This window comes from Nuphar pumila, chromosome 1, assembly GCF_984573655.1.
Source record: "Nuphar pumila chromosome 1, dmNupPumi1.hap1.1, whole genome shotgun sequence".
NCBI lineage: Eukaryota > Viridiplantae > Streptophyta > Magnoliopsida > Nymphaeales > Nymphaeaceae > Nuphar > Nuphar pumila.
The window spans coordinates 16,047,434-16,073,298 of NC_143249.1; the positions used below are offsets into that span (position 1 = coordinate 16,047,434).

General features: G+C 39.0%; 2 pseudogenes; both read left to right on the plus strand.

The window, feature by feature from the left end:
- The first annotated feature begins 6,896 nt into the window (after window positions 1-6,896).
- Window positions 6,897-10,670, plus strand: LOC149848120 (cysteine proteinase inhibitor 1 pseudogene; annotated as a pseudogene).
- A 3,446-nt stretch (window positions 10,671-14,116) lies between these two features.
- LOC149848121 (protein IQ-DOMAIN 3-like) lies at window positions 14,117-19,359 on the plus strand (annotated as a pseudogene).
- Window positions 19,360-25,865: the final 6,506 nt, after the last annotated feature.

The following is a 25,865-nucleotide window of genomic DNA, read 5'->3' on the forward strand; positions in this document are numbered from 1 at the left end:
TGTTCTTGGTGTGCGTATGTTCACACATTTATTCTCAAGAATATCGTTATATCGATTATAGTATATTGTTGAAGATACTTTTACATGGTATCAGAGCCTCGTTGAAGAAGAAGAATTGTGATTCTCCTCCGTGTGAGTACCTCGAAAAGCGTGCCTTCAAGCTTTTTGAGATTAAAGTGGATTATCTTCTTCGGGCAATATTTTAGAAGCTTCTTTTATCAAGAAAGACGCAAAAAATACTTGAGGTACGTATTATTTTTTGTCTTCTTTTTTCTCTAATGGGCGAAAAAGACTCTCATTTCTCTCTTGGGTTTAAGCTTAATGGCTCAAACTATCATGTTTGGGCCGGTAATATGGAAGCCCATATTAAAGGAAAGGGACTTTGGGGTTACATTCATGTATCGATACCGGAACCGGAACCCAAAATCACCATTATTGAGGAAGGGAATATTAAGATCCTTGAAGGGGATGAAAGACAAAAGGCTCTTGAAGAATATTCTAAAAAGCATGATGATTGGGAAATGAAGAACTTCAAGATCTTATCTTGGATTTTTTCATCCGTTGAGACCAAGATAAACGCCAATATCATCAAATTTAAAAAAGCTTCTGAAGCTTGGTTGTATCTTGAGAAAATGTACACTTCAAGAGACTTATCTCACAAGTACTTTCTCCAAAAGAGGGCTTTGACCCTCCAACAAAATGAAATGACCATTCGGGAGTACTTTGCCGAATTATCCTCTATTTGGGACGAACTTGCCATCCTTAAACCAAAATGGAGTGGAGAAGCAATCGAATTAAGGCACAAACAACTTGAGGAAGACCGGTTCTTCAATTTTCTAAATGGACTTAGACCCGAATTTGAACAAGTTCGGTCCTCTCTTCTCTCCGCTTTCACATCTCCCTCACTTGAAGATGTAATCACCAAGCTAAGTGATGAAGAAACCCGTATGGGGATTAGCAAGAATAATCCTAGCATTCTTGCTACCTCTTCTACTCAAGAAGATGGTGAAATGGTTAATGCCGTGTCAAGACCGGGGAATAACGTGAAGACCTATAGACCTCCTCACTTCAAGAACCAAGGTCAAGGAGTAAATGATCAGTATGGCAAAAGAGACTATAGCAAATTGAATTGCCACTTTTGTAAAGAACCAGGACATATTAAACCTGTGACCTAAATGAAAGAAATTAATTGCAATGGCTATGGCATCCCAAGCAGAAGAACGACCTTCATCATCAAGTGAGTCTTTTTCCCTTCAACAGATCGTAGAGGCATTGCAACCTCTTCTCAAGGGAAGCATTTTCGGAGCCGCTATGTCATCTTCTTCCCCCGGTAAGACATCTTGGCTTTTAGATTCCGGGGCATCCTTTCACATGACCCCAAGTACTTGCTCTCTTTCAAATTTTTCTAAAAATTCTCTTTCATCATTTGTCTCAACCGCGGATGGAACACCTCTTGAGATTAAAGGAATAGGCAATTTTGAAAGACAAGACTTCTTTGTTCCAAAAATTCGTCTTATCCCAAAACTTAATTTAAATCTTTTTTCCGTCTCCCAACTGTCGGACCATGGTTGCGATATAAAATTCTCTTCTAATAAATGTTGGATACAGGATCGCCAGTCCGGGAGATTGATTGGGGAAGGCTCTAGAAGAGAAGACATCTACTACGTTGATTTTCTTCAAGTTCCCAAGAGTCAATTTTGTAATGTTGTTTAAAACAAAGATATTCATGTATGACATAAGAGATAGGGTCATCCCAATATTGTTAAAATCTCCTATTTGCCTTTTATTAAACATCTTTGTAAAAGTGATATTTTATGTAATGAGTGTATTCTTGGGAAAATGAAATGTTTGCCTTTTCCTCAAAGATCCATGTTTACGACAAAACCATTTGAAATTATCCATTCCGATGTATGGGGTCCGGCTCCTGTGATGTCAAAGGGAGGATTTTCATACTATGTGATTTTTGTAGATGACTACACTAAATTTTGTTGGATTTATTTTCTTAAACATAAACATAAAGTTTTTTCAACTTTTAAAAGTTTTCATATGATGATTTTAAATCAATTCAATGGATGCCTAAAAATCCTTAGGTCCGACTCTGGAGGAGAATACCTCTCAAATGAATTCAAAAGTTATCTTGAAAATTTTGGTATTCTTCACCAAAAATCTTGTCTGAAAACCCCCCAACAAAATGGATTAGCCGAACGAAAGCATAGACATATCATTGAAACAACTAGGACTTTACTCATTTCACAAAACATTCTAAAGAATTTCTGGGCTGAGGCAACCCTTACCTCTGTCTATCTCATAAACAGACTTCCATCAAAAAATTTAAGCAAAATTTTTCCCTTTTAAAAATTATACGAAAAGGAACCTGACTATAGCAGGTTAAGGGTCTTTGGGTGTAAATGTTTTGTTCTTACTGATAAGAATGACACACTTTCTCCTAAGGCCATTCATTGTGCCTTTCTTGGCTATTCTGAAACCCAAAAAGGTTTTCGTTGTTATGATGTCAAAAGTGATAAACTGTATGTTTCCAGAAATGTGAGTTTTGGGATGAAGGCGTAGTAGTAGTTGTTGTTGTATAGTTTTTTTCGGTGATACAAAATCAATGGCTATGAAGGTACCGGTTTTCCTTGCTCATATTGCTCAAAAAATGTGATCCAAGAGTCCATTCTCACTAAATCAAGCATGCTAAATACATCTAACGGATCAGATCTATCATAAAACACTTCAAAACTATGAGGCAGAATGAGAAATAGGGCCTAATATGTTCGTTCTCATAACTAACAGAGGATGTCCTTCCCGTTGGATGGAAATTGGATACTCGCTTGCATGCCAAGTATAGCCTAAAAATGGCTTTAGTGTCATTGACGGCTGGGTGAAAAAAACCCTGCACCGCTGATCACCCACTTGATCATCGGCACTGTTTCATCCCACGTAACAGTGGCTGATATATATATATATATATATATATATTTAGAGAGAGAGAGAGAGAGATTCTACTAATGTGGGATTGAAATTCATTAACCCTCCTTCTACCTAGTACAAATGTTGCATGTTTCTTTTTACTACGAAGGTAAAAACCCTCACCCAGAATTGGGTCATTTAGTGGGCCCATGTCCTTGTGAGGTAAAACTCCTGGTTAAAGACACGATCACATGTGCCCCCAAACGTGATAAAGCAACGACAACCCTCATGTTCCAGCAGTATTCGATCCGGGGCCTTCCGCTTTATGCAGTACCCCACTGACCACATAGGTAATGACCGTGGTGGTACAAATCATGCACGTATTGCATGCTGATAGATGACGCACTGGGTTCATCATGAAGGGTATGCAAACTGTTCAGATTTCAGATCAGAAGAAAGATTGGGGAGTCGGATCAGGAACAACCAAAATTTGCAAAAGCACCATCCTTAATCGCAACAGTTACCAACCTAGTCGAACGGCATCATTGTGGGATGCTAATGAAAATCGGAAAAGTTAATGCGAAAGTACTCCGGGTGTCTGGACAACAGTCTGTCGGCAATAGCATGAGGGTCAGGAATGCTTCGCAGGGCTCTGTTATGGTGGACGGGGCGCGAGCTCATAGGGTCTGGACCTCAGAATACAGTGGAGCACCAAAGCGACTTTGGTTGTTTGAGGGTGAGAAACCATCAGATATCGAAGACGCTATCAGAGGGTTTCATTGGAGGCAGTCCAAGGACGTGAACCTCAAATTCCTAGAACACATGAAGAACAATATAAAAAGTTTAGATCACCACAAGGATTTAATACCAGCGCTTGTTTGTTGTGTTGAAGCTGGTTCGCTCTTTTGGTCTGATGCCTCACCTACCTTCACCATGATGGGTGTCTCATACATCTCCTTTAGCTCCTCGGCTTAAATGGGTAGGGAAATCATGGAGGCCTCAGAGTTAATAAGTGCTACCGACTCAATGAAGGGGCGAGCTGCGGGATGGTGGTGTCAATCTTGTGCCTCGTTCAACAGCCTCAAATCTGGATTACGCTCAAGGTGCAGGTTTGACAAGAATCGAGGAGACTCTAGATTGATTTCATGCCTGCACCCTAATCTGTCTGCAAAGAACCCTAAAGCACATCCTAATGAAGATAATCACTGGCCAGACGTCAAGTCTAAGCATTTTCGGTCCGATGGCGAGCAATGGATTGATGTTAGATCTAGAAAATTCCAACGACTTGCAAAACTTTGCCATAAATACGCTGCGCAGGGTGGCTGGCTTTGCGAGCGTTGTGCCTTTCTAAACTTCAGAAGGAGGGTCGCCTGTCTCCGGTACCGACGTCTTTGGTCTGCCAACGACCCCAATCCCGTCATATGCATCTCTAGATCGACAACTTATTCCAAGACGCAACAGTTATGTGCACGGGATTGGGGGATGATGAAGGAGTCGCCTTCATTGCAGGAGTTCCTGGTTGGCTCCTTGCTCGTTCCTTTTGCGCAGGATCAGAATCAAAGGACTAAGGAAGCTGGCCGAATGCAAATGGACACTCTTGGGTGCAGATCATTGTGTCTGGACCAGCACCAACGCCATGTAATGACCATGAATGTTGATATGTATGGCAACGAGGGATTGAGAAAGATGATCTCGCCGAAAAAAAATCTCGGCAGACCTGCCTCCGCCACCGTGCTACCTCCGGCCGGCAACACCATCCCAAGAAGGTGCATTTCTCGATGACACCCGTAATGATTGAGAATCCAACTGCAAATAAATCTCATTTGCTGTTTTTGGTGGCTGGTGGAAGTTCCCATATGGAAAACGCCTTCTTCCCTTGAGAGAAAACATCTTTTGGCCTTTCATATTCTATAACTTTAACAAATGTGACCCCCACCTGCAGTTTAAAAGCTAATTGCTATTATCTTGGGATTACTCCTTTATGGAAGGAGGTTGTTTTCAAATAATCACTACAACTCTCCTTAATTGATGGTTGCAGTGACACTGACTATACTTGTATAGGGAGGTGGGGCTCTCACTTCACTCGGTTAATGCCATATCACCCATGCTTTGTGGAGGGGTTGCTGATGTGGCGTCCAGCTCCTCTTTTCCTTCTTCTAACGGACTTCTGTTTCATGGATGGGATGCTGAGCATTATGTGTGGTTCCCCCTCATCATGCATGTAGACCTCCCCACTAGCACCGTGCGTGTGCACACGCCCAAGGCTGCTGCATGGTCACTTCTACTTTGTTCTCCTCAATATTTGAAGTTGATCCTTCGTGGGCTTTTAAATTCCTCATGAACATAAATTATGAGTCATTACTGGATGAGGATTTCGAGCGTGCATGTGATGGTGTCAAATGATGATATATGGGATGATGTAACACCGGACATGTAGGGGAGGTTATGGGTTGAACTTCGTTTTGATGATGATGCAGTCGAGAACATTGTGCCTCATGATGATTGGAATGCATAACTTACTAGTTCACTAGTTGCTGTTGAACCTTGCACTGGTGTGATGCTCCATCCTTATGTCAAGGACAACTTTAAGACGAGCATACACGAATGCAACCTTGTTGGCTGTCATGGAGAACTAAGCTCGCAACTAGGGGTGGCAATCGGGTCGGGTTGGCGGGTCAGCATACCTCAACCCGAACCCGACCCCGTTTATTAAACGGGTCGGCTGTGGCAAACACGAACCCGACCCGTTTAATAAACGGGTAACCCGACACGACCCGCCAACCCATTTAATAAATGGGTTGGGTCGGGTAAACAGGTTTTCAGGTTCGCGGGTCAGGTTGGCGGGTTGATGGATCGGGTTGGCAGGTAGGCAGGTTGGCGGGTCGGGTTGGCGGGTTGACGGGTCGGGTTGGGAGCCGGGTTGGCGGGTCGACCCACCCGCCTAACCCGTTTATTAAACGGGTTGGCGGGTTGGCATACCCCCAACCCGAACCCGACCTGTTTAATAAACGGGTTACACGGGTCGACCCGTTTATTAAACGGGTTGGCTTAAGCCCAACCCGAACCCGCCTAAGAGGCGGGTTGGCGGGTCGGGTTGGCGGGTCGTGTCAGAAATTGCCACCCCTACTCGCAACTATCTAGCTCAGGCACCATCTCAAGAGCTATAATGAAGCTGGGTATGTGGAATTTACAGGTGTTTTTTGGCAAATTGGATCAAGCAGGAATGCTTTGATACATTTTGTGTGTGTGAAACAAAGTTGAAAGAAATTGACAATCGTCTAATTAGAAGCCTATGGTGCAATGGTAACTTCGATTTCATACCATCTAAAGGACGCTCGGGGGGGTTACGCATAATGTGGAATGACCGTTTCATTTCTTCCAATGTTATTAAGGGCCATTTCTCACTCACTATATATGGACTTCCAAGTATCGGGCGAACCCACTAAAGCAAGCATTTGTGGGTGATTTCAACACCATTCTTACTGCAGCATTCGAATCGTCCTCAAGTGTGCACAAGATTTATGAGGAAATTCAATGACTTCTTACACTCTAGCAACTTGCACGGGATCTAGATGGAAGGGGGCCCCTACACTTGGTCAAATAAGCAACGTCCACCGGTTATGAGAACACTTGACATGCTTGCCTTGTCCCAAAATCTTCTTAATACATATCATCATGTTCATGCTTTTATTAGCCCATTCACGGTCTCCGATCATGCACTAATTGTATTATCATGGGATGTTGGTCATCAATCAAGCAGGGGGCGGTTACGTTTTGAATTGTGGTGGCTTCGTGATCCAGATGTCAAAAACATGATGGTGTCTTGGTGGCTTCAACCACAAGATGGCAAGTGGGCTGCACAATGTATTTTAAGAAAATTTGATTTTGTGAGAAGGAACCTTATTCTTTGGTCCCGAGAAAACGGCAAAGCTAAATTCCAAGACATTGGGGCATGGGAAAAATAACTATGTACTCTTGATAAGGAAATGGTAGAGGTTTCTTGTATGGTTGAGGCTGAAAATCTCCGAATTAGATATGATCAACTCACCTCTAGGTGGAAGAGTGGCGACTACGACATGAGATGTAATGGAGGCGAAGATCAAGGGTCACTTGGCTCCGGGAGGGTGACTTGAATACACGCTACTGTCATTCTTATGCATCCAATCAAAGAAGAATAAATCACCTCTCTCTCCTGTCATCAAATAGCAACCAACTTCAAGGGCCGACCCTTTTGAAGTTCCTTACTAGACAATTCCAAGCAAGATACACAAGTCCACCTAGGCTGAAACCTGACTTGATGCATATGCGATTCCAAAGGTTGGATGAGAGTCAAGTGGCCACCATTTCTAGACAATTTGATATGTATGAGGTCAAGAAGGTCATTTGGTCTATGCCATTGGGCAAGGCCTCACGGGTTGATGTTTTTCCAATTGAGGATTTTAGAATCATGTGGGATGTGTGCAATTATAACCTCACTATTTTACTTCAAGAATTTCACACTAATGCCATCCTCCCTGAGACGCTTGGTCGATCAATCATGATTCTCATTCTTAAGGATGGCTTTAGAGGTATCATTGACAACTTTAGACCAATTGCACTTATCAACAATATTTATAAAGTCATTTCAAAAGTGCTTACCTCTCGCCTTTAACTTGTCATTGACAAAATTATTTCAAAAAACCAAAATGCATTCACTAAGGAGAGGAAATTACATGAGGGTTTTCTTATTGCACATGAAGCTATTCATTCTATTCATTCCTCTTGTAACAAGGCCTTCTTGCTAAACCTTGATCTTTCTAAAGCATTTGACACAGTGATTGTGTGACTTTCTTCTTGCATGTATGAAGAGTATGAACTTTGGAGGCAATTGGTACAAATGAGTGAAGGAATTGCTTTGTATTTTGGCATCGACAATAAGCATCAATGGCACTCAAGGTACGTTCTTTAACTTATCTTATGTATTAAGGCAAGGTGACCCCTTTTCTCCATTACTCTTTCTCATTGTTATGGAGGCTCTCTCATCCATGATTGAATCAATTATTGAGAGTCATTTATTCCATGGTGTGGACTTGCCATGCTTTTCCAAACTTTCCTACATTCTCTTTGCCGATGATATCTTCATATTTGGACAAACAAGTGAAGTCAACATTGCAAATTTATGGGTTTTGCTGCATATAATTTTTAAGCTATCCGAGCTTTCAATCAATGGTCAAAAAATGAGCTTTGTTCCATTTAATGGCGAGGGTAGGATTGACTTATTTGCATCAACCTTCTTTGGGTGTTAAATTGGCAATCTCATAGTTCAATACCTAGGTTTGCCTCTACACCAATGTGTATCAAGGGATCGTTATTGGAAGAAAGTTGAGGATAAAATCTTGTCAAGATTGAACTCTCGGGTCGGATTCAACCTTGCCATTGCGGGGAGGGTCACGCTTGTGAAGCATGTCCTTACTAGCTACCTCCTACACTTTGTGCAATTATTTTACATTCCAAGCAAGATAAGAAAGAGAATCAACAGAGTCTTTCAAACATTTATTTGGTTTGAAAAAGTTGAGAAAGAAAAAATGTATTTAGTTTCTTGGGAGAACATCACTCGCTCTAAGGAGGAGGATGAATTGGGTATTCGAGAGGTTGGAAGATGGAACAAAGCTCTATTATTAAAATGGCTTTGGATGACACTTACCCTTGACAAACCATGGGTGCACATTATCAAGAACAAATATGGACTTCATGGCTGGCCGTGAGAGTGGAGTGGGGGTTATAAATGAGCTGATCTGGAGTTTTGAAGGGGCTCATGAAACTCATTCTCGAGTTTATTGGTGCAATATTTGTGTCTTTTGGTGATGGCTCTAACACTCGGTTTTGAAAGGATGCATGGCGTGAAAATGGGTGTTTACAAGATCTTTATCCTGTTCTTTATTGGGCTGCAGAGGAAAAAGAAGAACCAATTTTTTTATTTTGGAATCTGCAACGTGGTTGAAAAATACAACCAATCCCTCTCCCACCATCTTTGAAGAATGGATGTGTTTTATGAAGGCCTTGTCTTGTCGTCTCTAAGGCCTAATGACTCGCTAGGTATTTTGCATTGGAAACACTCTTTCAATGGTGAATTCACCATGGGTTCATGTTACCGAATGCTTGGTCCTCCAACCGTTCATTGGATGCCTATCAAAGCATTGTGGGATGACGCATACCTGGTTCCAGGATCTATCAATACATGACTCATTCTACATACGTGCTTAAACCAACAAACATTTATACTACGAGCATGTGTTTATTATGTAGAAGAGAGGAGGAATCATCTTTGCATGTCTTTTGGGAATGTAAACATGTGAGAGTGTGTTTCAAATTGGTATGGCAATCAGCTGCCCCTCATTGGGATGCGCCAAATAATCTGTGAGATGTCCTTATTACTCCACATCTCTAGAATCGGGAGGCCAAAATTTATCTTTGCTTGGCAGTGTTTTGTTCTTATTTTACGGCATCTTATATGGCTGCAGCAGAACAACAGATTGCATGGATGAAAGCCACTATCACACCCTCATTGCTAAAGCTGCGTTTCTAGAACTTCTTATTCGTTGTAAATTCAAATGGGCTGACCTGAATGTTCCATTCTTGCAAGGACTCCGGTCCTCTTTGTATTTGCATTGAGTGATATCTCGTCACTTCTCATTGTAATACTTCCTATTTGAAATGAGATGCAATAGTATTTTTCTTTCAAAAAACAGTTACCAACCCTTACACCATAGGGAACATGATCCCGTCATCCCTATGTTCCTACCCTAGCTAATGTCGTACTCTTGTGAGATGTATTTAGTGCATTTTGTCTTTATCAAATTTGACACTGTAGATGAATTCAGCATAATCAGTTTGACATGAATCGCTTATTTGGATTGCGTTTTTTCAACAAAAAAAATAATCTGAATTTTAATTATAAATTTTTAGTAATTTTATAATCATTGATTTTTAAATCGCTGAGAAATCCTGCACACAGGTTAGGTTAAGTTTACGATTGTTAAGATGCCGATATTCACCAAACGGGTCATGTAGATGACAACTAGGGTGTCTAGATTTGACGAAAACAACCGAGTATATATAACATCAGGGATGTGAAGATAAGGATGAGTAAACCCCAACCCCCACCATTATTTGTTTTTAAGACTCCCTATGGTAGTTTTCGACTTTCTTAAAAAAAAAGAAAGAAAAACACATCTTACCAACTAAGAGTTTGTTCTCTGCATCAAGCCCACCTAATCCGGCGACTGATCTCTCTGTCTGGCACAGAGTATGGAGCGCTCCTTGTTACACATTCCAACGTGCCAAAACTTACATCTATGAATCTGAGTTTGGAGTCTGGACTAATTCATGTCTCATTCATTCACCAAGAAAGAACCAAAACCATGAGGAGTCAAGACTTGTTTCTCTCTCTTCTTCTGCTTCTCTGTTTCTTGACTTGTTTGGGCTCTGCAAGAGCTGCAATCTGTGCTGGTTGTTGGCAGCCGATCCCCCAAGTGAAGAACAACAGCCATGTGCAAGATGTTGGCAGGTTCGCGGTGTCGGAGTACGACAAGGAGAGAAAGGTAAAGCTGCAATTCATAGAGGTGGTGGAGGGCCAAAGCCAGGTGGTGGCAGGAGTGAACTACCGCTTGCTGATCGAGGCTTCCTCCAACAATACGTTGATCAAGATTTACAAGGCTGTGGTGTGGGAGATGCAATTAATGAACCTGAGATCGTTTGAGCCCGTTCTACCTATTGTGTGATTGTGATTGCTATCAGTAATTTAGCCTACCATGTATCGTTCTGTGAGATCTGCTACGTGATTGTTTGTGTCTGCTACGTGATGTTTCTTTTTTCGTTTTTTTTTTAATGAAAACCTGCTACGTGATGTTGTTAAGATTGAACTATACTTTCATATGAAAGTAGTGTATATATATCACATAAATAAGCACTTTGAACTTTGTTTTAACAAGAGGTCGAATATTCGAATGTGCATGCAAGAGATGGGACCATATATGAGCTCAATTAAGCTATTCCAAATCAGACAAATATAAAAATTGATTACCAAACTTAGCCTGCAGCATGTTTTTTTAGTGAGGCAGCCGAAAAAAAACCATCTATTTATTTTTTGGCCGTTAAGTACAATCGTCTGACATTTCTAGCGGAGACTTTACTGAATCCAACTTAATTGTATCCTGGCAGATTGGATTTGGATCCAAAACAAATATAGTATACACTAAATGTCCTAACTACTATTCAAAAATATTAAAAAAATTTATTTTACTGTGTCTGGTTTATATAATATTCCTCATATGACCTGACTGTGATTTTGCCTATGGTAGGTCTAGTCAGACCGAAGACTCAGACCTACCGGCACCTTAGAGTCGGATCCACGTCTAAATGTCCTAACCATTGATACCCCTCGCATTTAGAGTCTTGTAATTCACAATAACATAGTTTCAATAAGATAATGGCTAAGTAACATGGTAAGGATACAAGGGAAAAAGCATTAGTGTTGGAAGGGCTATAGCTATGACATGAATTAATGTCATACATTGAATATCAAAGTGTCAAAGTTGTTCTTTATTACTCACTTCACAATTTCAGATCACATTGTCCACTATGATTTAGAATCATATGATTTTCAATCGCATATGACGAATTTACATGTGATTTTGATTCACGTGAGTTGCAAGCAAATGCAAATTAGCTTATGAATTCCAAACTTGTTTTGGGTGAAAGAGGATCTCACTTCTTATCTCCATTTTTGTTTTTTTACGCCGAGACAAGAACTGGATCAATATGCAGCGCATGTGTGGAAAGTGAGCCGTAAAATCGCCACTCATTCGTGCTTTCCAGTGGCTCAGAAAAGGACATCACTTCATTGCACCCACGTGCTTAGGTTGTGTCCACACGAACAGGAAAGGAAGATTGTGTATGATTCTCGGGCGATAGGCATCATATATATATATATATATATATATATATATATATATATATATATATATAGAGAGAGAGAGAGAGAGAGAGAGAGAGAGAGAGAGTAATGTGTTCCTTAGGCCTCTTTTTTCGTTAGGTCTGGTTAGAACCCTTCAAAAATCATAGTTTTTAGTATTTTTTCTCACTTCTAACACCATACGCATGATCTATAGGTTTTGATTGGTGGGAACTGCAGATGTTTTGGATGATCCAAAATCAATGGCTATGAAGGTACCAGCTTTTTTCAGCTCATAAAAACATATTTTTTCATCGGAAAACATGATCCAAGAGTCGATTCTCACTAAAGCGATCATGCTAAACACATCTGACAGTTTAGGTCTATCATAAAACACTTAAAACCTATGGGGGCACAATAAGAAATAGGGCCCAATATGTTCAATTCTCACACACACACACACACACACACACACACACACACATATATATATATATAGTAATGCATTTCTTAGGCCCCCTTTTTCGTTAGGTCATGTTAGGCCTCTTCAAAAATCATAGTTTATGTATTTTTTCTCACATCTAACACTATAAATGTGATCTATAGGTTTTGTTTAGTGAGAACCAGCTTTTGGATCATCGGAATCTGACCTGTATACAGGTTTTTCCGATGATCCAAAATCAATGGCTATAATGGTACCAGTTTTCCTCGACCCATAAAAACAAGTTTTTTCATAAAAAAACATCATCCAAGAGTCGATTCTCACTAAACCGATCATGCTAAACATATCTAAGGAGACCTAACGAAAAGGAAGCCTAAGGAATACATTACTCTATATGAGAACTGAACATATTAGGCCCCATTTCTCTTTCTGCAAAAATAGTGTTCATGTTTGTTATTTATTTAGTGCATTTGCAACCATTCAATTCACACGGTACTTCTCATATTCTAGTGACTCTTTCTCTTTTACTCTATTTATATTATATATAGGGTTAGCAAAGTTCATGTTTGTTATTTATTTATTCTTTTTCAAAATCACCCCATGGATGTGATCGACATGATGTTTTTAGTGGGAGCTGGCTTTTGAATCACCATAATCTGACCTTAATTTGTATAGTTTTTTCTAGCAATGCAAAAATGGATGGTTGCAAATGCACTATTTTTTCTTACTAAAAAAAACTTGTGTTTTCATAAAAAAAACATGATACAAGGGTCTTGAGCATCCTCAACACATTTAGTGATGTTAGATTGAGTCAAAACAACTTGTACAATAAGATTCTAACTAGATTGCACCTATAATTGATTGCATTAATTATAAATACACACATATATAGAGAGCGAAAATAGGGATTGTGCTGTCTCTTTTTTTGTCAGGCCACATTAGGACCCTTTAAAAATTGTACTTCAAGTATTTTTTACTTGATCTGAGCCATTAGATATGTTTATCATTGCTTATTTACTTAGAAACAAGGATATACAAATGTAAATATTTTATCATCAATTTTTAATATAATATCAATGATGGATTTGCGCTCCTTTTAAAATAAATAAGCATAAAAACTTTTAATTAAATACATATTTTCTATTGAGTAAACAATGATAAACACATATAACAGTTCTGATCAAATACTTGAAAGTATGTATTTTAGTGGGTCTTAATGTGACTTAATGAAAAATGAGGCAGCACAATGCCTATTCACACACACACACACACATATATGGGTGCTCCTATGGTGGTACCAATGTTGTGAGAGGCGTACGCCTCAGTATCTGAAGCGTACGCCTCAGAGGAGAAGCACACGCTCAAGGTACTGAGGTGATGTAGTGAGGCGTTTGAGTCTTGAAGCTCACGCTTCACAAGGGTGAAGTGCACGCCTCGCATCGAGGCGTGCTTCGCTTCTCAGACGTACGCATCATGTTACTCTTTTACCATTTTGTGCCAAAGTTCATGTTGTTTATGAGAACGAGTCTCCGTTATTTGGACCAAGTTATTGTCTTTTGAAACAGGAATTTTTGATTTGTTTGTTGTTTGTTCTGTTTATGAAGATATAATCAAAGCACAAATGGATCTTTCAAAAATAAAAACATTCCAACTCTTCTCTGCTGGAAGAAACCGTCACAGTACTGACCGAAGATGCAAAGCATGCTGAAACTGTCACAGTACTCACCGAAGATGCAAAGTCTTCTGAAACAGTTAGAGTACCAACTGAAGAAGCAAAGTTTTCTGAAACCATCACGGTACCGATCGAAGAGGCGAAGTTCGCTGAAACCAGCATGGTGCCAATTGAAGAAGCAAAGTTTGCTAAAGTAGAGGATGAACAGAGCAAACATGCTTATTCTGTTGCCATTGTGACTGCAGTTGCGACTGAGGCTGCTCTTGTTGCTGCTCAGGCTGCTGCAGGGGTTGTTAGGCTAACAACAACAACCCTTCCTCGACGCTCTGGTAAATCCAAGGAAGAGGTGGCAGCAATCAAGATTCAAACGATTTTTCGTGGGTACCTGGTTTGTGAGCTTTTCTTTGCCCAAAGATTATGGAATGCCTCTTTCTGGAATAATCAATTCACTGTATTTGGAAATATCTGAGATTTAGATTTGTATTTTTGCCTGTTGTTCTCGAGTTGCTTCTTTTCTGTTGTGGGGTTTGTGAAATTATTTGGAGTGTCATGACTTTTTGTTGACAATTGTGGCAAGTTGTTGCTAGTTTCAAGTTCTCAAGCAGATATGATTTTTAGAAGTCAAATAAATCAATTGATGCCTGCAACATCTCATTCAGTGTTTGGAGAAGTTTAACATTTTAGTTATATTTTGAAGTTTCACGTTTGTAAAAGTGTGTTAGTCTTGTTCTCCATCTATTTTGAATGTGCTCATGCGTAAATATTTACCCACAGAGTGAGCTGATATTGTCTCATGGCTATTGAGAACGAATCAAATCAGATGGTTCTATTTCTCAATCTTTCTGACTTGCTCCTATGGAACCAAGGTTCAAAAAATTGAGAAAGTAAGTCATTGACAACCACTGATGAAGGATTCCTAAAAAATTTAAGGATTAGTAATCATTTTTAGATGATAATCTCATGGCTACCTCTTGTTATCTTGCACTATGATTATCAACATTATACATAATATGAAGGGATTGTAACATTGTTGGGAAGCAAAATTCAGGCAAGGAGAGCTCTGCAAGCTTTGAGAGGACTTCTAAGGTTGAAAGCCTTGATCGAGAGAAACTCTATTAAGCGTCAAGCAACAACCACACTCTGATGCATGCAGACATTGGCAAGAGTTCAATCCTAGATCCGTTCTAGAAGGATCAAAATGTCAGAAGAGAACCAATCTCTCCATCGCCAATTGCTACTAAAATGAGAAAAGGAGCTCGAGAATATGAGAGCATCTGTAAGTTGCTTGTTTTTGGATTTCTCCTAGATTTTCACACTCTAGTGATTTTTTTTTCACTTCTTTTATGAAGCAAATGCAATAGGTGATTCAATATAATTAAATGTGTGCATTTAATGTATTGGTATGTGCTTTATTAACTTAGGAAATATCATGTGAACCCAAGAGTTGGCTCTCCTGAATCTTACTGTAAAAAGAACATTATGGGCTTTTACATTTTGATTTTCTTTCTGTCTAGCACAAGGAACTTGAGTAGCAATTAAGCTGTTCAGTTTGAGCTAGAAATTGCATTTTAGAAAAATGATTTGAATAGGTTCCTCATTTTGGAGGAAGGTTTATGGTACTTGGTCAAGCAATGCTATATCCTTTTGTTATTGCAAGATCCTTTACTAGTCTTGGCCTTTTCCCATAGCTGAAATAAATTACATTCAGGATGTCTCCTATCATCATGTTACATGTGTCATGATTCTTCTGCTAAGATGTTCCAATGAGAGTAGCATAAATTATTTTTGGTTTTCTTACTGATGCAATACAAATGATAGATGGGAGAAGATTGGGATGACAGTTTACAGTCAAAGGAGCAAATAAAGAGCAACTTAATTAACAAACAAGAAGCTGCTATTAGAAGGGAGCGGGCATTGGCATATGCTTTTTCTCATCAGGTACTGATGGTGCTTATTCTTTCACGTGCTTCAGCCATTAGACCTTGTTGATAGCAATGCATACTTGCAGCAATAATAGAGGAATTCAACTAGATCAGCAAACCCGATGTTTGTGGACCTGAATAATCCACACTGGGGATAGAATTGGTTGGAGCGTTGGATGGCTGCAAGGCCATGGAGAACCGTAGTGTCACAGAGAAAGAGCATTCTGATACAACATCATCTGTGGGAACTGCTACTCGCAGTGTTGGAGAGATCACCAAATCTTATGCTCGACGTGAGATCTATGGTGAGAGGCAATCACCTATGGTTGTGAAAATAGTCCGACCTGTCATCAAAGTGTCTCCGTCCACACCACCATCAAAGCCTTCATCTGTAACTGGAAAGACAAAGTTAACAAGTCCCCACATGTATTCTAGCTATGTATTTCTAGAACAGGTCGATTTGGAGATGGCCCCACATGTATTTAATATGATTTCATGATTGTAGATATAACTTGTTTTATCTTGCACTGTGAGTCTAACTTAATTGTGGTTTACATGGGCATGCATATAAGAAAATGAATAATACGAGTTAATTATAGGAAAGTAGTATTTATTTTATTCTGTCATTTATTAGTAGTTATTATTTAAAATTTTTATTATTTTATTAATATTATATATTTTATTATTTTGATCATGAAGCTTACGCTTCAACGCCTCGAGGCTTATGCCTCGCTTCATAACAGGCTCAACGCCTCGCTTCGCCTCATTGCATTTAACAAGCTTGGGTGGTACTATACCACCATAGCTTACGGTAGTACACACTTGATTTAAGTACATCTAGGCTCCAAAAGCAAAATCTAACCATTGGATCATGCTTAGTATATTTTATTTATTATTTTTATGTGCTAAAGTTGTTTCAAATATGATGTTTTATACCAATTTTAAATCACTCTTATTTTCATGAATTTTGAGCCATTGATTTTCAGCATCTCAAAAATACAATCTTATGGTTTATTAAACATGATAAACCCTACCGAGGTGGTATCCCATGTGGTAAGCGGGGTCTTGTGTCAAGATGAAGGCCCAGGATCGAATCCCTTTGCCAAATGGGGCGGTTGTTGTTCTGGTAGGGGTCCGCCTAATCCCAGCTTGCCTTTCAAAAAAAAAAAACATGATAAATCCTTCTAATATAGTAAATCAATCATGTTAAACACATATATACGATTAGATTTACCATTTGATGACTACATTTATGCAAACAAGAGTGTGTATTACTGTGTGGTATCATGGTACAAAACCACCATATATATATATATATATATATATATATATATATATATATATATATATATATATATATATGCTTCTATCGTGGTACTAATACATGCTTGATTTAAGTATATGTACATCTAAGCTCCAAAAGCAAAATCTAGCTATTGGATCATGCTAATTAGCATATTCTATTTATTATTTTTAAAGTTGACCATAATATGATATTTTATACAATTTTTAAACCACCCTTGTTTTCATGCATTATAAGCAATTGATTTTCATCATCTCAAAAATGGATTCCTATAGTGTATTAAACATGATAAAAACCTTGTAATATACTAAATAAATTATGCTAAATATATATGTACGGTTAGATTTACCATTTGGTGGCTAGATCTACATAAACAAGTCATGGTACAGATTCACCATATATTTTCTCTATATATATGGAGAGTATATATATGTATAGAGAGCCCTTACCTATATGTATATATAGATGATAAGTAGTTTCTACATATGAGAAATCATAAATGCAAGCTGTATCCTTTCAATCTAACGTCATAGATATGTTGTTCATGTTTTGTTTGATATGAAATACACCTTAGATTATATTTTTGTAAAAGTATGATTTTTTGATCTTTGAAACTTTGGTACATTGTGGGATGTTGATTTTTGAAGCCCTTAAAAAATTATGCTTACATGTTGCAAATACATTATCTAAAGCCTATTTTTTACTAATTAAACTGTGTAGATCACATCTATATGGTTTGATGCACAAAAAAATTTGAATAAAATGGTGCTCTCTACTGGATTATATATACAAACGAGTGTAACACATATTAATTTCTTGGGTTGGGTATCAGACCGACCCGGCTAGGCCCAAACACTTTTGGAGCTTGGCCCATCGGGCTTTGAGTATGACCCAACTAAAAACAATCTACCCCATTTAGTAATGGGCTGGGTTTAAGCTTGGTTCTTAACGGGGTCATGTTTGGAAAGCAACCCATGACACAACCGATTGGCCCAATGTGCCAATGTTCAATGTGTCAGTTCAGCCCGGAGCCAGGCCCAAACTCATTTGTTCTAGATGGATGCATGCATGATAATTCATCATCATAATAACCTTCTATCTTCAATGCACATCATTGACATGCAAAATCTCTATCGATTCTATCGAAGATAATGATGTAAATGATAAACCAGCAACCCCATGAACCCAATTAATTATCTTTTTAATTTTTATAAAATTAACGCATCTAATTTCATAAATAATAATATTTAACAACTAATTATCTTTCTTGTTTTTCATAAAGTTAACAAAACTAATTAAATAAACAATAATATTTACCAACTTACATCCTAAACAATGAATTAGGCCTCATCAAATCAGCTCATCATAAAAATAAAAACAGAAACTTAGTTGCCATGCCCCATTTCAAAATTGCCATGAAGAGAGCGTCACCATGGAACAGGAAACGCGGCGTAAATTCAGGTACCATTACCAAAGAAAACTGTAAAGAATTTTCATATCGGTGCTCGACTTTGCGCCAACAGAATATCCCGTATTCTCATGCTGTATTTTCCAGACGGGGTTGTTTTCTGTTTCTCTCACATTATCCAGTATTATCTCAAAAAACTTTAAACTTATCCACCCTCAACTTGTCGGTCTCTTCCTCAAAGGCCACGCCGCTTCTCGTGGCTCTCCTCTAGCACGCGGTATGTAAGTTCTCAGTCAGCTTTACAGCTTTACAACGCACCAAACTTCACTATAAATTTGAGAGCCTCTCCTCCTACCCTCCCCACTACAACTCACCAGCCATTCAAACTAATGGCTGCTAAGCACTTCTCTGTTCTTCCTTTTCTTTTTGTTCTTCTCTTTTCTTTGTTTACCTCACCAGGAGCGACCGCAGGAACTCCTGTCCGTCCACCAATCGTCGGTGGTTGGCAGGAGATTGTGGACGTGAGGAGGGACAGCCATGTCCAAGATATCGGTAAGTTCGCGGTGAGCGAATACAACAGGAGGCAGCACAAGCATTTGAGGTTTACACAGGTGGTGGAGGGTCGTCAGCAGGTGGTGGCTGGGATGAACTACATGTTGCTGATTGAGGCCTCCAATGCCAAGCAGGACAAGATCTACAAGGCTGTTGTGTGGGAGAAGGCTTGGCAGAACTTCAAGAACCTCACCTCCTTTGAGCCTGTTCTCCCTTGATCGATCTTGCTTTGTGCTGTATGACAACTACTGAAATAATCCTCCTGCTGTAATAGCATGAACTTTAGTATAAATAAACATGGTTATATTTTTGCCACGGAATTGCAATGGTGGGCCAAAGAAATGAACATACTACAGATCCGCATTTGAAATATGATATGACCAGACTGGAAATCCACAAATTTTTTCTTAAATGTGATGGGCACATTTTGGCCATAACTATTGGAATAAATTCATTGATAAAGGGTCAAAGAGGATATGGCGAGCTGGTTACGGCCAATAAGAAGTTGGAACCATGACCCACCTTGTTATTGTCATGAACAACTTTCCCAAAGACTACTGGCACGCCATCACTTCAAGACAAAGAAGAAATGAATAAAAGGAATGCAGAAATCACTACAGCTTATTTGGATCTGTTTTTATTTAGTCCTCATTATGACATCCAAAACCAAGTTTCTAACCTGGTTTGGGTGAAAACCCGGTTTAAAAGCTAAAACTAGGTTTGAACTTCGTTTGGACGCCAAGAACTAGGTTTTGACAAATCTGGTTTGTGAAAATTCTGCTTAGGGCCGCTACACTCTCCCCACCCCTTTAATGCATTATTTTCCGCATATTTGAGCGAACCACACGCTGGCCATTTCCAGCCGCTAACCGGGTGGAATATGACCGATTTTTTTTTTTTAAATAGCCATCTCTGTCCATTTTTGGGCCATATACCAGCAGAAAAACGGTCAGGCTCGGTCTTTTTCCGGTAGGTGGATGTCCAGGAAATGGCTAGCATTCTTTTTCTGGTTTTATTGAACACCCTGCCATTTTCTGGTCATCCATGCTAGCCGGTGCTAGCCAGGCCATTTTTAGGCCCATCGATGGCTGAAAATAGCCGTCTTTTTTTTTAAAATATTGACAAATTTCCAGCCATTTATCGATCTGAAAAAGGGTGGACTAACACCAGCCACCATGACCAATACTGGTCTGTGCTATCCGGGCCATTTTCAGTTTGGTAGAAGGGCGGAAAATGGCTGCTTCTATTTTTCTTGTTTTTTTGAGCTTTTATTAATCAAAAACTCGATTTTAAGCATTGTCTCACTAAGTCTACACATTTTTTAACCCTTTAAAGTAAATTAAACTCTAGAGAGTACGCTAGATTCATACATTGATGAGATAATTCGACTAAATGTAGTGCCATGATCTTTCGTATCCAATCGTGAATTATGGTTTATGTCGTAATTTTGAGAACAGTTGCAGAAGGCGATCAGAATGAATCTACAGTTTATTATTATGTTTCACCCCAAACTAATGGGTAGTTAGAGAGGACCATCCAAATTTTGAATGACATGTTGAGAGCTTGTGCTCTAGAGTAGTCAGGTGAGTGAGATCAACATGTGAAGTTGGCAGATTATCATGTTGAAGAATGATGTGACGACGTGTTCCATAATCTGATGTTAATCTCTTGTTTTCTTAAAAATAAAATATAAAAAATATAAATTTTATGAATTAACACTGACTACCTATAGTTGGTCGGGTGTAATACTTTAGGATAATAAGATTAAATTTAAGTTTGATATTTGCAAGCATTGTGTGAATTGTAAAAGATAGTTAATAAAAAGAAAGAAAAAATACTCATGCATGACGTAAGTTATGAAATAAGTGTACAATTATATGCATCAACTATTTATGATTATGTTTATATATTTAATTTGAAATCTGCATAATTATATGCATGAAATATGTGAGCATGATTGCATAATTAAATGAAACAAATGCTTAACTCTTTGCATGGATTGGTATGCGAGCGTAAGTATAGGATTGAATGACGTGTATATAATTATATGCGTGGGTACATGTACATATGATTACATGTTTGAATTATATGTATACTTACGAATAAAGATATTTGTTAGTTGTATGCTTTATTTATCTATACATGCTTGCCTAAGATTGAATGCTTAAGCACACATAAAAGTATATGTGTATTGTATGTTTGATATAGGTATGAGTGTATTTGAATGATTTGCTTGTTGAGACTTACCAGTTTTGTGACCCGTGTAACGGGTTTTGGGTTAGTGACTCTCAAGCCAGATAACCTTAGGGCAATAGATACGAAGTATCCCTCAGAATTAATTGCTCGAGTCACTAGGCCTTCAATTTTTATGATTTTACGTATAGTTTGCTTCTCTGTTATGTACAATGTCAACATTTATTAGGCTTTCTATAAAGTCCATGTAACGGGCTTTCGGGCCGGTGGCTCCCAAACCAGATGGCTTTAAGGCACCAGGTGTAAACACCCCTCAGGCTCTACTTGCTAGGACCAAATAGGCCACATATATCAACTAGACAAAAAAGTGATTTTCTTCGTTATCTTTTTCGACATGAGAATCAAACACTTCAACTTGTGTCTTAGCTCAACTATTGAAAACTATGAAGATATCAAAACAACTAAACGTATGCCCTTTTTACTTTTGCGCTCATAATTGCAATATTGTTCATTTGCTTAGTTTTTAAAAAATAATATTGTGCATATTCATACTTGTGATTCAAAATAAACTCTAACATGCATCTATCGTCATTTCTTTAAAATCCATATAAACAACCACAATTTTTTAGATCTGTGTCAGAAAATTTTTTGTGGGCCTTAAAATTTTTATAAAATTATTAGATTTTACAAAGCAATCATATAAGTTCAAACTCGTTCCTTAAAAGCCCAATTTTTATAAGTTTTCATCAAAAGTGCTAGTACAAAGACAAAAAAAGTTTGAGTGTGCAAACTATACCCTCCCCCATACTTGAATGACATTGTCCTCACTGACACTCCCCCATACTTGCATGAAACTGAGTGAATGCGTATGAGAACAAAAATAACAGGGAGAAAAGTAGTAGAAGTCACCTGCTCCACACTGTGGAACCTTACCAGATACGACATGTAAATGGCTCTGCAAATGTTCTACCTGTCTACTTGTTATGCAACTCATAAAAATATACAAATTTTTTTTAATGCATACATGCTCTATCATTCACGCTCATGAAGAAAAACTACCTAAAAAAAAAAACTACTAAAGCTATTAATAGTACATCACAAATATGGGTTGCCTCCCATAAAACGCTAAGTTTGACGTCCTCAGCCAGACAAATCTCTGGTGGCCCTTCATCGTCCATGAGATCAATGAACACGAAGTCATGCTCAATCAGGAACTCTGATAAAAATCATGTCATATGTAACACTGGACACTATGTTTCCTCCAACTCTACTCCTATGCATCCTATGATGACTCTCGAGAGTGGAAGGACAGAGTTTAGTCTCTCTGTGGAGACTATTCTCAAATGATGAGCCATAAACCAGATGGCTAGCATGACACACATCCAACTGTATATTAGATTGCTTCTCGGTGGTGTCTGTCATCTGAAAGCAGTCGTCATGTCCAGTCGCTCTGTTGGCAGGATCAAAGATATGCAAGCGCAAACACTTATTGCAAAAAGAGACCTTCATCTCTCCAGTGTGACAATCTATACGAGCATGGGCAGTGGCCAAGAATGGTCTGCCCAGAATGATGAAGATTTGGGGAGCGACATCAGTGCCCTCCATGTCTAGAACAAGAAAATCGACAGGGAAGTAGAAGTCATCGACCTTGACTAACAAATTTTTTAAGATTTCTCGCAGACGCTTAGTCGACCTATTAGCCAAGTGCAAAACAGTAGTCGTGGGCTTTAAATCCCCAATCCCAAAAGTATCATATAGGGAACTCAACAAAATGTTCACACTTGCCCCAAGATCGAGCAGTGCACTCTCAATGGTCATGTTTCCAATAACACACGAGATAATCTTGGGAAAAAAAAGAATGAGAAGGAAAAGAAAAAAGAGAAATAGAATAAGAAGAGAAATCAACTATGGATGAAAAAAGAAGAAAGGGAGAAGGAAAGATGGAGGCAAGAAGCAAGAAGCAAGAGAGGGAGGCATGTTTTCACGAGGGAAAAAATGCCCACTTATGCTGGAATGCTACAATTTAATCAACCCTAATTAGGTTAAAACTCCATTTTTCATAAAAAGTGCAAAAACTTTTGATAATTTCCAAAACAACTTTTCATGAAAAACGTGTTTTAAAAGACCTCAAAACTAGCTAAATTGCAATTATTAATTTCACCATAAACTAAACTAAACTACCTCTAATAAAATCTAAAGCTAAAAACAAAAAACGCAGGGAAAGCTTTGAAAAATATGATTTTCTAATAAAATTCAATTCAATACAGTTTCTCAAAACTAAAGATAAAACTAAGTTTTTAAGTCAATTTTCCACTGAATAATGCATAGAATAAGCTGAATAAATGTGTCAAATGTATGAATGATCATGTTTTACGATCTTTTTTTTTTTCTTTTTCACTTTTGTATGAATAGGTGGACGGATGTCGAGGGACACAATAGATGTTGTGTTGGATTGGATTATAATATTCTATTTTTTTTGGTGTTTTATGTTTAAATTTTGAAGTTTCATTTATGAAATAAATGAAATCATTTTGTGATATTCAAATTGTTATGGTTTGATTATAACGTAGTGATGCACTCGAGTTTGGAGATGATTTCAAATTTATTCAAAAAAGTATTTCTATCATGGGCGTATTTCCTTCAATAGGCCAACGTGGCACGATGCTCATTCCTTACCGTTGCAAGCCTACTTGTCTGCTCGCTTGCCAGTCGCGAAAGCTTGTAATCAGAGTGCAAGAGAGCAAGCGAGAATAGAGAGAGAAGAATTACAATCACAAGAAGCAATCACAATGAGGGTGAACAAAAGAAAGCTTAATGCATTTAATTCATTCACAATTTTGCTCGTAGGCTATTACAATTTAAGTATACGGGCTACCCCTTCAGGGTATTGATTCACCTGAATCGGGCAGCTTACATCAGAATCAATAAAAGCAAAACAGACTCTAAGCGCAACTTTACAATGTAAGTCACAAGGGAACATGCTCTCCCCTTCAAATCATGTGCCATCCTCGATGCCATTTGTTTTATGGTAAACCCTGACTTCAGCCGGGTAGCGGTTGTTCATTCGAAATGTAGGCTCCCATGTTGGTTTCACTGTTTTCTCCCACTGCACTAGGTATTTCTTCGCTTCTCCCAAGTAGTTGACCTTGTGATGAAGGATCTTACTGAGGTGCTTCTCGGCCCGTTGTGCTGTCGGGGCCTTCTACATGATGGGAGCGTGTTGTGGCATGCTGCATTCTGGATCTCCATCATCTAAATGGAACTGTTTGAGGTTGCACACGTAGAACATCGGGTGCACCTTGAAGTTTAAGAGCAACTCCAGCTTGCCCACATTCTTTGTGATGGTGAAGGGTCCTTCATACTTTCTGAGCAGTCTGCGGTGCCACCTGCGAAAGATGCCTGTGCTACCAGGATATAACTTCACCAACACTTGATCCCCAACTTGGAACCCAGCAGGCCGACGATGCTTGTCCGCCCACTTCTTCATTCTCTTTGCCGCCTTTTGTAAGAATGGCTTTGCCAACTCATTCTGCTTGTATAAGTCACGAACAAACTGATAGGCGAAGGATGACCTTCCCTTTTCTTGTGCGGCAAGAGTGTGTGGGGTCAGTGACTGTTGTCCTGTGGCTATCTCAAACGGGTTGTGGCCTGAAGACTCGCTCTTCTGCAGATTATAACAAAATTGTGCCACGTCAGCTTCACCCAATTTTTTTTATTGGCACTAACAAAGTGCCTAAAGTACTGTTCAAGTATCACATTGACGTGTTTTATCTACTCATCTGTTTGCGAATGAAAGCTTGTTGAAAATAGAAAATTAGAGTCAAGTAGTCGAAATACTTCATGCCAGAACTTGCCCGTGAAGCAAGCATCACGATCACTCACAATGCTCTTTGGTATGCCTCAATGTTTCACCACATGCTTTACAAACAACTATGCAGGGCACTCTTTCAAAGCTGGGATGAAGGTGGTATACTTTGAGAAACGATCCACCACAACCAAAATAGAATTGAGGCCCTCTACTTTTGACAGACTAACAATGAAGTCCATGGAGATGCTATTCCAAGGACGTTCTGGAATTGGTAGAGGCTTAAGGAGACCAACAACCTTCTGGTTTGTCCCCTTATCTTGTTGGCACATGAGGAATGTTCGCACATACCCCCTCTACGTCGCCTCTCATCTGCGACCAATAGTAGCCGCACTCAAGGAGTACTAAGATTTGCTTCTGATCATGATGTCCGACCCATAGTGGATCATGGCACTCCTTAAGCAATTCTCAGTGGAGGTTTTCCCACCGCGACACGAAGACATGCCCTTATTTTGTCACGAGGAGGCCATCCTGTACCCAAAATCGTCGAGTCTTCCCTGTCTGCGTCAGAGAGACAAGGTGTTGCACTGTTGGATCCTGTTGCGTACCTTTGAGGATGTGGTTCAACAATGCGCTCTCTAAATGCACTTCAGATGGTGTTGTGCGCGCAACTGCTAGTTTAGCCCTGCGACTCAGGGCATTCGTAACAACATTGGTCTTTCCAAC